The 12,656-nt window shown below is 39.6% G+C and overlaps 1 protein-coding gene across 2 annotated transcripts in view; it reads left to right on the top strand.

The window, feature by feature from the left end:
- Positions 1-12,656, top strand: part of LOC101741339 (ribosomal protein S6 kinase alpha-5) — a 136,446-nt gene that overhangs the window by 39,933 nt on the left and 83,857 nt on the right. The gene's annotated exons all lie outside the window — the stretch shown is intronic.

The raw sequence follows: 12,656 nt of genomic DNA on the forward strand, positions 1-12,656 counted from the left end.
ATCGTAACCGATATATCGCTCTTGTCCGATGGGAATATTTAATATTAGGATTTATTAGTTTAAAAAAAAAAGAAAAAAAAAACAGAACGATTTAACGAATGCCTTTAAAAGTATTTCTAGTATTACAGATTAATTAAAAAAAACACTAGAAACATAAGCGTGAACTCTTCAAAAATGCATTTTTTTTGTTCAGATTTAAAAAAAGAATGTTCTCATAAACGATTTCATGTTTATAATTTATCTGTCAATACTAAGATAATACATAAATTGAGATTGTTTAAGCATTATATTCAAGTCGCTTCACCTATGACCGAGTGGTCGTGATGGTTATGCGTAGATTATAAAAATCAAACACGTAAAATGCTGGCATCAAAGTTTGTTTTTTTATGATTGAGGCATTACTGGTGGCCCGGAGGCCTTTTCAGTTTTACAAGGACAGGTGAAGGTGAGCAAGGGTTCAGTCAGGAGAGGTGGGATTTGCTAACAGCTACCCGAGCGCCTCCAAAGGAGACCTAACTCAAGAGTAGCTGCTTCGCGAAAGAATCTACTATCGCATTGAAATCGCGACCGAAGATCTGGCGAGAAACTCAGCGGCCTGATGCTTAGGTTAGGTTGCACGTCGAACTCTTTGTCGAGTTCGAAGAGTACGGTTACTGGGGTCCCTAACCCTGCTCCTAGTGTTAGAGCTAAATGCGTCTGGTACCAAACTGTTTAAGCTCTTAAAGTTTTAATAAGAGTCGCATAAGCCGCCACGAAGTTGTAACATCGATATTGGCACATCCGTTCGCTCGCGTGTTTCGCTTGCACGCAACGTCCCGCGTTCGACACCTGTGCATGCACGTGGCGGCCATTTTGTCTTGACCTACCGCAATTCGCAACGTTGGGGGAGGGGAGGGGGTACCCTTGCCACGAGGTTATACTCGAATTACATCATGCTCGCTGAAGTCTTGTTGGTTGATTAATTATAATCTATAGATATAAATAAAATTGGAGTGTCTGTAATATTGAAATAACCGCATTATACTACATGTATATGAATACATATACGGTACATACACCAAAATAATTTTTTTTACAATTTTTGTCTGTCTGTTTGTTCCGGTTAATCTCTGGAACGGCGGGACCGATTTTGACGGAACTTTCACTGATAGGTAGCTGATGATGTACGGAGTAACTTATGCTACTTGTTTTAGACTAGCTTCGCCCCGCGGCGTCACCCGCGGTATGACAATAACCGTGGGTAACATGGCAGGACTCTGCTTTTTTTTTCTTGCCCTTGTAGGCAGACAAGCAAACGGCCCACCTGGTGATGAGTGGTTACCGTCGCCCATGGTCTTCAGCAATGCCAGGGGCAGATGGCAGAATGGCTATCACCAATAATAATATTTAATGTTTCCGAAGCGAAGCGAGGGCGGGTCGCTAGTTATTAATAAACATTCTTACTTATCAAAAACATCCAATGTCAAATTATGATTTAATCTTAAAATTATGGTCACATTCAGATTCAAGTATAATTTAATACGTCACAAATAAGACTGTATCTTCGTATTTAAGAGTGTAATAAATACCCTACAATTAATCTAAAAGTCTAGTAGGTATGTAAGGATATTTTTCTACTTGTATTGAAAATCATAAATATTAATATTTTCTATTGATTTGCCTTGAACTTGGGGATCGAGGTGATGGAATCTTTGAATTTTAAATGCATGATTTCAGTTGCAAATTTCGTGTATTTATACCGATGACAGTTCAATATGTGAGTCGTCTATTATCAAAGGTGGCAATCTGTGCATTTGGACAAAAAAATGTTATTGATATGTCAATACAGATTTATTTGAATATGATCGTCTCCTTCAAAGAATACGGCTCTAAACCTGCATTAAATAAAGGTTAATAGTTAACCTGCTATTTATCTAAGATGTCGTTCCGAAGAGTTTTGTGACTGCCAATGGAATACAAAGTCAATAATTCGTTTTTCTGATTTACCAATAATTGTCCAAAAGTCACATTGCCGGCTTTGATAATAGTCGACTTATGTAACCGTTTAGCCGATCTGATGGTTAAACAGAAGGGCAGATAATGCAACACTTTTTTTTTGTGCCTATCTGCGATCAGCCCTGAACTATGATATATGCGTTGCGTGTGCCATCGCGTCGAAGAGGCTCCTTTTTTTTTATTGCTTAGATGGATGGACGAGCTCACAGCCCACCTGGTGTTAAGTGGTTACTGGAGCCGATAGACATCTACAACGTAAATGCGCCACCCACCTCGAGATATAAGTTCTAAGGTCTCAGTATAGTTACAACGGCTACCCCACCCTTCGAACCGAAACGCATTACTGCTTCACGGCGGAAATAGGCCGGGTGGTGGTACCTACCCGTGCGGACTCCCAAGAGGTCCTACCACCAGTGACAAAGGCTCCTCACCAGGAGACTCTTTATTAAGAGAATGCAACACTTAATAATAATCAAGTGTTCGGGAGCAAAATGCCAGTGAAAAATAAGCGTTGACCACGCCATTAGCAGTGTCAATCATCATCATCATCATTCTTTCCTATTACCCTCTGTTGGGGTTTAGGGCTCGAATCAAATTTTTCCATTTACATCGGTTTTGGGCAGTCTGTTCTAGCTCCTCCCACGTCATGCCCAAGACCCCTAGCTCCTGCTCCACCAAGCGACGCTAAGTTGTTCTGGGGCGGCCTCTCTTCCTCTTGCCAGACACTTTCTAGGTCAGTGCTCTCTTTGATAGGTGGGTATCGGGCTTTCTCAAAATGTGACCAATCCAATGCCACTTCCGCATAAGGATCTCCTTCTCCATTGGTGTCTGCTTAGTGATTTAGTGTCAATACCGTGGTATAATAGAAACGACGTTCCGTGACTTACAGTGTTGCGATAACTACGGCAAGAACTGTCTTTCTTTTAAGTAGTTATATAATTTTTTTATTTTTTGGTGATAATGCACTGTCGATTGCACCTATAATTGAGGTGACATTTGCTATCTACTTTTGTCAGTTTGTAAATTTTTTGTATTCATGATCATTTTAATAAATAAATAAGTAAACACGTAATTAGCTGATACCTTTCCGCGAACGATTAAAGAATATTGAATCCGCTATCTTGTACACGTATTATGAGCTTTATTGCTGACGCATAGTGTTCGTTTTGGTTTGACGGATAGTTAAGCCGTTACGACAGCACCACGAGGACTTTGCCCTCATATCTGAACTCAGATTGGCATTTCTGATATTCTAATTTCAGCTTTAAATGTATCGCGATAGTAGTTAATATCGATGAAACGTACTGGCCAGATGAATCCTGCTCTGAGTCACGGATTTTGATTTTCACAACAACAAAAAAAGCGATCTCTTTAGACAAACGACATCAGCCCTCAATAATAAATAATAATAAATAAATAAATATTTACTAACAATCACGCCACGTTAACTGGTCCCGTGGTAAGTTCGTAAAGAACTTGTGTTACAGGTACCAGATAACGGAAATAAATGTAAGATTTTTATTATACACATACATATATTTAAAATACATCCATAACCCTGGAAAAGACATTTTATATTTATCATACAAATATCCTTTTTTTTTTTTTTTTTTTTTTTTTATTGCTTAGATGGGTGGACGAGCTCACAGCCCACCTGGTGTTAAGTGGTTACTGGAGCCCATAGACATCTACAACGTAAATGCGCCACCCACCTTGAGATATAAGTTCTAAGGTCTCAGTATAGTTACAACGGCTACCCCACCCTTCAAACCGAAACGCATTACTGCTTCACGGCAGAAATAGGCAGGGCGGTGGTACCTACCCGTGCGGACTCACAATAGGTCCTACCACCAGTGATTACGCAAATTATAATTTTGCGGGTTTGATTTTTATTACACGATGTTATTCCTTCACCGTGGAAGTCAATCGTGAACATTTGTTAAGTACGTATTTCATTAGAAAAATTGGTACCCGCCTGCGGGATTCGAACACCGGTGCATCGCAACAACGAATGCACCGGACGTCTTATCCTTTAGGCCACGACGACTTAAAATCCTCCCTTGGCGGGATTCGAACCCGCGACCCCCTTGTGTAGTGACCATGTCACTTACCACTACACCAGACGGCCGTTATAGTATCTATGTGGCGATTATCGGTCACTGTTCAAGTGCAGTAGTGTGCGAGATCGTAGTGTTTTTGTTTCATTCGACATAGATAATGATTAACCGAAGGTGAGATTAGCTAGATTGTCTTTTACCAAAAAAAAACGATTTGCAATCTTTATTATACGATTGACTTTCACGGTGTAATGAAAATCAAACCTGCAAAATTTATAATTTGCTTAATTACTGGTGGTTGGACCTCTTGCGAGTCCGCACGGGTAGGTACCACCGCCCTGCCTATTTCAGCCGTAAAGCAGTAATGCGTTTTGGTTTAAAAGGGGGGCAGCCGTTGTAACTATACTGAGACCTTAGAACTTATATCTCAAGGTGGGTGGCGGCGTTTACGTTGTAGATGTCTACGGGCTCCAGTAACCACTTAACACCGGGTGGGCTGTGAGCTCGTCCACCCATCTAAACAATAAATAAAAAAGCCAGTCAACAAAAATCACTAACAAATCCTAAATGAGTGAAAGAACAGCAAAGATTATCGTGATGACCATTCAAATGGACTGTGGGTTTGGTCTAAGCCAGCCTTTCTCAAAGTGGGCGATAACGCCCCCTTGTGGGCGCTGCAGGCTTAAAGGGGGGCGGTAAGAGACCCAGAAAAAATAAATGGTGGCGTTGCGTAGAAGCTTGGGAGGCAATTTGTAATTTCATCTAGGACAACTCTTAGACACCGACTGAGCTCTCGCTATAGTGGTTTTAAGTAGGTGAATAAATGGGGGCGCTAAAAAAAGAATTTATTCTCAAAGTGGGCAGTAGACAAAATAAGTTTGGGAACCCCTGGTCTAAGCTAAGTAAAGAGAGAATTATTTAATGCATGCACCGCCGGCTCCAGTATGTGGTTCTCGGTTAGCCAGGTGGCATATTTTTTTGTGTGCCGCCGGGCAGATGGCGTGCAGAGGGCGTTTACCTTATAGATACGTGTTTTTAAAAGGGAATCGGGAATCGTTCCCTATTAATATTTATTAGGTACGCCGCGAATAAGATTCTAATAATGATTAAATTAATCTTTGCGTTATTAAAATGCACTGGTTTTGGAGACCATGATTCTAGTGGGAAGCAATCGTGCGTTACTGTTTGTTTTGGGTAGCGGATTTTTTACTGGTGGTTGGACTTCTTGTTTACTGTGAGTAGGACCTCTTGTGAATCCGCGCAGGTGGGTACCACTGCCCTGCCTATTTCTGCCGTGAAGTAGTTACGCGTTTCAGTTTGAAGGGTGAGTCAGCCGTTGTAACTATACCGAGATCTTAGAACATAATAATCTCAAGGTGGGTGGCGCATTTAATTTGTAGATGTCTATGGGCTTCAGTAACCAGTTAGCAACCAAGTTGGTTGTGAGCTCGTCCACCCATCTAAGCAATAAAAAAAAAGAAAAGAGCTACGGCTGCGCTCCGTATTTTGTTTTTCAAGAGAATGTCCCGAAAACTTTAACAATGCGACAGTTTTTACGTTGAAACCGATATAATCTGTTGTACAGCTATAAATATATATAAAACACGTATGATTGTTTGCAGCGCAGACTTTATATATACAGAGAAACATTGCCTATTGTCCGATGACGAAACATATTTGTGTAAGAGTTCAATGGTCCAATGCTCATAGGTTTATTTGCATATTGTGTTACTCGCATGGTGACTTCTACGATCGTTATCAATCAATTTAATTATTGCTTGAGGATGAAAGAAAAAAAAAAGTCTTTATTGTATTGTTTTCGCGATCATTGCGAGTCATATAGATTCAATGGCGACTCTATTTCGGGGCCTTAAGAGTGATTTTACAAGACTATGTTTGTTGGTTGAAAATGACAGCCACTTTACGATAACATGCATGATCATGAGTACGTAAATGAGTCTTAGATTAATGTTTAGTATTGGTAGGTGCACTCACAAGAGGTCCTACAAGGCGGGTGGCGCATTTACGTTGTGGTAGATGTCTATGCGCTCCGGTAACCACTTAACACCAGGTAGGCTGTGAGCTAGTCCACGCGAGCAAGCAATAAAAAAAAATACTATGAAATGCTGAGACGTCAATAATAATGGTTTCTTTATAAGCAGGTAACTAGTGAAACTCGATTACATTCTATTCTGACAATAGGCGAATGTCGGAAAAACATTGATTTCTTGACCGCGCGTCTGTCACCTATCGTACATTGATGGCAATTTGACGGAAACCTTCCCTGGAGTTTGAACAACAACTATTAAGCTTTATTATAACCGGAGGAACGACTTACCAACGAATCGAGAACCACAAACTAATCAACATTATATCGAGGGCTATTTGGCTTAAGCGATATTTTTTTGTAACTACAGGAGAACCATTTAAAATTTGGAAAAAATGTCATAACAAAAAAACTTGTTCAGTTATTTGAATGGGGTAACCTTAATTGAAGTTCAATTAAAAACATCAATTTTTTTATGCTAATACCAAATAAAACGCACCTTTAATTACAAAGATAACTGTTGCTTAATCTAAATAGTCTCACTCTTCGATATTATTATAGGCTATTAAAAAAAATTGTATCTCCTTAAAATCTTAGATATCTGTATAGAGTGAGAGCTACGTTGCTTTATCCAAATTGTTACTAAATTTCAATAGTATATTATTGTGAATTATTACTTATTTATATTTATTTAAAATCTTATTAATTAGACAATATTTTTTATCAAAGATATTAAAAATATAATTTTCTTAAAATACTATATAAAATAACCGCTGATGGTCTACGACACAAGCCACCAGTAGCTAGGGACTCCAGAGTGAGAAACCTCCTCACAATGCGCTTAGTATCGAGGGTAACTGCCTACTGTATTAGGCCTCTAACCCAGCTGGATAACAAAAGTTTCTTAAGATGTTGATCGAAACAATTTGCTATCAAACCGTGTACCGATACCCCTATTGGAACAATGATGGTTCAATCATTATTATTATTAATATTTTGGTTTAAAAAAAGAGTAAGAATTTTTTCAAGTAAACCGTGCAAAACTTGTGATGCACGAATAAACACGCCAAAAAACATAACAACAACCGTATTATCTATCCCAAGTACAAAAGAGTCAGACGTCCTTTGGCGCATTGAACTCGAACATACGCTTCGGATAACATTGCACCGGCTTCGATGCGAGTTTATTTTCAGTTTTCTGCCGAAATAACAAGGTCGGGCGAATTTTAACGTTTTCCTAGTAGGTATGCTAATAACAAATTCATTAAACAAACAGCGTATTATTACGTACTTAACAAATGTTTAATTTAACAATTGTTTTGAAGTCGTCGTGGCCTAAAGGATAAGACGTTCGGTGCATTCGTGTGTAGCGATGCACCGGTGTTCAAATCCCGCAGGCGGGTACCAATTTTTCTAATGAAATACGTACTTAACAAATGTTCACGATTGACTTCCACGGTGAAGGAATAAGGTCGTGTAATAAAAATCGAACCCGCAAAATTATATATTGCGTAATTACTGGTGGTAGGGCCTCTTGTGAGTCCGCACGGGTAGGTACTACCAACTCTGACTATTTCTGCCGTGAAGCAGTAATGCGTTTCGGTTTAAAGGGCGGGGCAGCCGTTTTAACTATACTGAGACCTTAGAACTGATATCTCAAGGTGGGTGGCGCATTTACGTCGTAGATGTCTATGGGCTCCAGTAACCACTTAACAACCAGGTGGACTGTGAGCTCGTTCATCCATCTAAGCAATTTTTTTAAATTATAAATATATATATTATGTATAAAGGTAAAACGCTGTTACCAACAGGATAAAAGTGTCGATACATTTTTCCTGAATTATTATATCTCTGGGTTTCTAGTAGGGTTGTCAGCAGCCGCGATTCCGATACGGTGGTAGATACGTTCACAAGTCCTAGAATTCACCCTCGTGCTTTTGTTCCGAGGCAAGGTCAGCGCTACCATCGTAAACTGTACAGTATGAAGAACAATGAAGAATCTTTAAAAACAAAACGTTTTTAACGTTTTTGTTCCTACTAAGACTCAAAGATTGATTGGAACTGTAATAAGGCATCGTCGAATTAGCTCGTCTATACTAATACATAAATCTACAGTGTTTTTTACGGATGTTCCGTTATAACTACTGAACCATGCATCCGATTGACTTGAAACTTGGTATCCATGTAGAGAATACATGTACTTAATGGATAGGCTAATATTTATATGAGTATTGAACGCTGTACACCAATTGCGGGGGCGTTAATGATGAGAATCTTTGTGGGGGTGAGAATTCATAATGTTAATTTTAAATGCCCAACGAAGCGGATAGATACAGCTAGTCTCTATATATAAAAATGAATTTCTGTTCGTTAGTATCGCTAAAACTCGAGAGCGGCTGAACCGATTTGGCTAATTTTGGTCTTGAATTATTTGTGAAAGTCTAGAGAAGGTTTAAAAGGTAGATAAATATGAAAATGCTCGGAATTAAATAAAAATAACAATTTTGTTTTTCTTTTGATGTGTCCCCCCCCGTCGGATATTTATTTATCGATTGAGGCACTACGAAGTCTGCCGGGTAAGCTAGTTCTTAATAAAATTATTCACTCACTGAAATAATAAATAGGGGTAACAAAAAAATATGCTATCTCTTCTGATGCTCCCCAAAAGTTTGATTGTCAATGAAACTCAGATTTATCTTTAACATGACATGTAGGTCACCGGTCTCCTACGTGTGACGCGCTGAAGTAATTATATCGATGTTACTCTTCGATTAATGCTAAAAAATAACAAAAAAATAACATTGCTCGTCCGTGGTCGTGAGGTTTTTTTTTTTTATTGATTAGATGGGTGGAGGACCTCACAGCCCACCTGGTGTTGAGTGGTCACTGGAGCCGAACGACATTTATGACGTAAATGCGCCACCCACCTTGAGATAAGTTCTAAAGTCTCAGTATAGTTACAACGGCAAGAGGTCCTGGCCACTGGTGGTAGGACCTCTCGTGAGTCCGCACGGGTAGGTACCACCACCCCGCCTATTTCTGCCGTGAAGCAGTAATGCGTTTCGGTTTGAAGTGTGGGGTAGCCGTTGTAACTATACTGAGACCTTAGAACTTATATCTCAAGGTGGGTGGCGCATTTACATTGGAGATGTCTATGGGCTCCAGTAACCACTTAACACCAGGTGGGCTGTGAGCTCGTCCACACATCTAACTGCAAAACGAATTAAACAAACGCGATATGTAACAGTAAAAATGTATTAATTATACAAACGAAACACATCTTCGGAGTAAATGTGAGCGAAATGTAAGCGCTTGTGTTTGCCCGTCCTCAAATGAAAATAGAATTCGTGACCTTCGTCATAAAGACACGACAATCTTGCATAGTTTCTGTCTGGTTCGTTCGTATTGTGTATTAATTTTGCGAGATTTTCCCTTTACCACGATTAAAACAAATTTATTCGCGTTGTCCGTCGTCGACCACGGTCATTCTCTCCGGAAATAATGCAATAATTATTTAAATTCAATCTATTCAAAAGAAGAAAAAAAATCTGCTTCTCAAGAACACTTGAAGAATAACAATGTTTTTTTTTTTAGATTTATTTAAGTTTTTTTTTTGATTGCTTAGATGAGCGGCTGAGTTCACAGCCCACCTGGTGTTAAGTGGTTACTGGAGCCCATAGAAATTTACAACGCAAATCCGCCTCCCACCTCGAGATACAAGTTCTAAAGTCTCAGTATAGTTACAACGGCTGCCCGTTCAAGCCGAAACGCATTACTGCTTCACGGCAGAAATAGGCGGGGCGGTGGTACCTACCCGTGCCGACTCACATGAGGTCCTACCACCAGTAATAAGTAAATAAAGATTATGACCAACGTTTAACTGTATGAATAGTAAGGTTCTTATATCGAAAACATTGGGCCAACGTTTACTAATACGATAATGTTGGCGCTAAAAAACCCAATATACGTTATGCCTATTATTACATTTTTAAATTTTCTTCCAAGACCAAGCCAACAAACATTCCACCGAATATAGTACGCGACGGATTTCCAACATTCCGAATGAGGCCGCAAAATGGTTGTTGGCCGCCAATAATTTCCCATAACATCATTGTTTGACGCCGGAAAGAAAATCATCGCGTTCACGCATTCTCCTATGTTTATTTCTTTTTATTTCTTCATACGTTTCAGAGGTATATGCGATAACTTTGTACTGAATACGCGTTTTTTTTTTATTGCTTAGATGTGTGGACTAGCTCGCAGCCCACCTGGTGTTAGGTGGTCACTGAAGCCCATAGACATCTACAACGTAAATGCGCCACACACCTTGAGATATAAGTTCTAAGGTCTCAGTATAGTTACAACGGCTGCCCACCCTTCAAACCGAAACGCATTACTGCTTCACGGCAGAAATAGGCGGAGCGGTGGTACCTACCCGCGCGGACTCACAAGAGGTCCTACCACCGGTAATACCAAGTAGTAATGTGTCGGCTGAAATTAGCCTATCAATGCAATAGTAAGGTTGCATGCAGTTACACTGTATCGAGTTATGACAAAGTGTAAGTCAGTCGCACATAACTCGTCATGAAATATAGTCGCATTTAATAATAACCTCGTAAACCAGTGTTCAGCAACATTAATACAGTAATAATAGTCTAATAATAAATATATAAATAAATAGCGCCTATATCTCAACTTATCTATATCTGAACTTACTCTGATATACAAAACATAATAACCAAAACATACACTAAAAGTAATATACGGTCTAGTTATCTATATATTAATACGTGAAGTGAAAAACTTTGTATCCCTTTTTACGAAAATTGCGCGGACGGAGGAGTATGAAATTTCCCACACTTATAGAGAATATAGAGAAGAAGTGCACAATGCTAATATTTTTTTTAAATAATGCATAAAAGCTACATTAATTCAATAAAGAAAACATTACACACACTACGTACCATGTATTTGACGCACACACGCATGAATACTATTTACTGTCAAACTTTTGTTCTTGACGTATATTGTCAAATTGAGATTAAGTATTGTTTGTCTTTGTTAATATTTTTTATAGTGTAGTCTTGGCGAAATTAGTGATTATAGAAGTATAAAATACAATCATAATAGTGTACAAACTTACAATTCCAATTAATTATAGTCGAATTTCGACTACTGCGGACCTCTAGTGTTAGTAAATTGGTAAATGGTTTTTTTAAAAGGCGTTATGTTTCATTTTCCTATGCTAGCTTTCACAACACTTGAATGATTAATAAGCAACCGAAACATTTAGGAACTTTATTTTTATGATTGCGGGATTACTGGAGGCCCGGAAGCCTTTCTAGTTTCACCAGGATAGGTAGGAGAGCAAGGGCTCAGCCAGAAGGGGCGGGATTTGCTAACAGCTACCCGAGCGCCTCCAAAAAAGGCCTAACAACTCAAGAGTACTGAGTTTCTCGTCGGATCTTCTCAGTGGGTCGCGTTTCCGATCCGGTGGTAGATTCTGCGAAGCACTGCTCATTTTAGGGCCAGTGTTAGCAACACACTCGGTTTGAGCCCCGTGAGCTCACCTACTAGTTAAGGCTACGCTGAAATGGTCTCTCAAGGCTATCAGCATAGGTAGGAAAAAAAAGAGGCTCAAGTCGAACGAAGGTATAAATGACCGAGATATTTTGTGTAAATTGAAACAAATGATTAAGTACCCACAAAGGGTACTTTAGCTCTTAAAGTCGCGACCGACAATACTAAGATTTTATTAGTGAGCATTATTTCGAGGCGGAAGTGTATATTGTAATGAAACCCACACGAACATATCGCCTTCGACACATAAACAATGTACATAACGTAAACACGTGTTACTAACATGGCCTACTTTGTGGGAACGATACTACAAACAAAATGCTCTGAAGTAAGATCCATTACATGTGAACTGCATTCGATTGGTCTATATAAACTAACTGGTTAGTGTTAGCGGCTCAGTTCGCTGCACACACCAAATGGCAATGTCAATGGTATTGTCCGATGGTTGGACGAGCTCACAGCCCACCTGGTGTTAAGTGGTTACTGGAGCCCATAGACATCTACGACGTAAATGCGCCACCCACCTTGAGATATAAGTTCTAAGGTCTCAAGTATAGTTACAACGGCTGCCCCACCCTTCAAACCGAAACGCATTACTGCTTCACGGCAGAAATAGGCAGAGTGGTGGTACCTAGCCGCGCGGACACACAAGAGGTCCTACCACCAGTAGTAATAAGTGATTATGCACATACTAATTCTTGCAACGTAATCCACGGTGCGAATCGGAAAACAAATAAATCCCAATCGAAGATATACGTAAATAACGATTTATATTGACGCCCTTGTTGTTAATCTAAGTTTATTCTTATTTGAAGTCTGTTAAGAATGTCACAATAGATACGTGCTTAAGACACGATTTGCCCGGTCATCGTTCTCGTCGATCCCGTCGCTTGCGGCGAGTAAATTAACCCACAAACACAGCCCACTGAGCTTCTCGCCGGATCTTCTCAGTGGGTCGCCTTTCCGATTCGGTGGTA

This window comes from Bombyx mori, chromosome 24 (assembly GCF_030269925.1).
Source record: "Bombyx mori chromosome 24, ASM3026992v2".
Taxonomy (NCBI): Eukaryota; Metazoa; Arthropoda; class Insecta; order Lepidoptera; family Bombycidae; genus Bombyx; species Bombyx mori.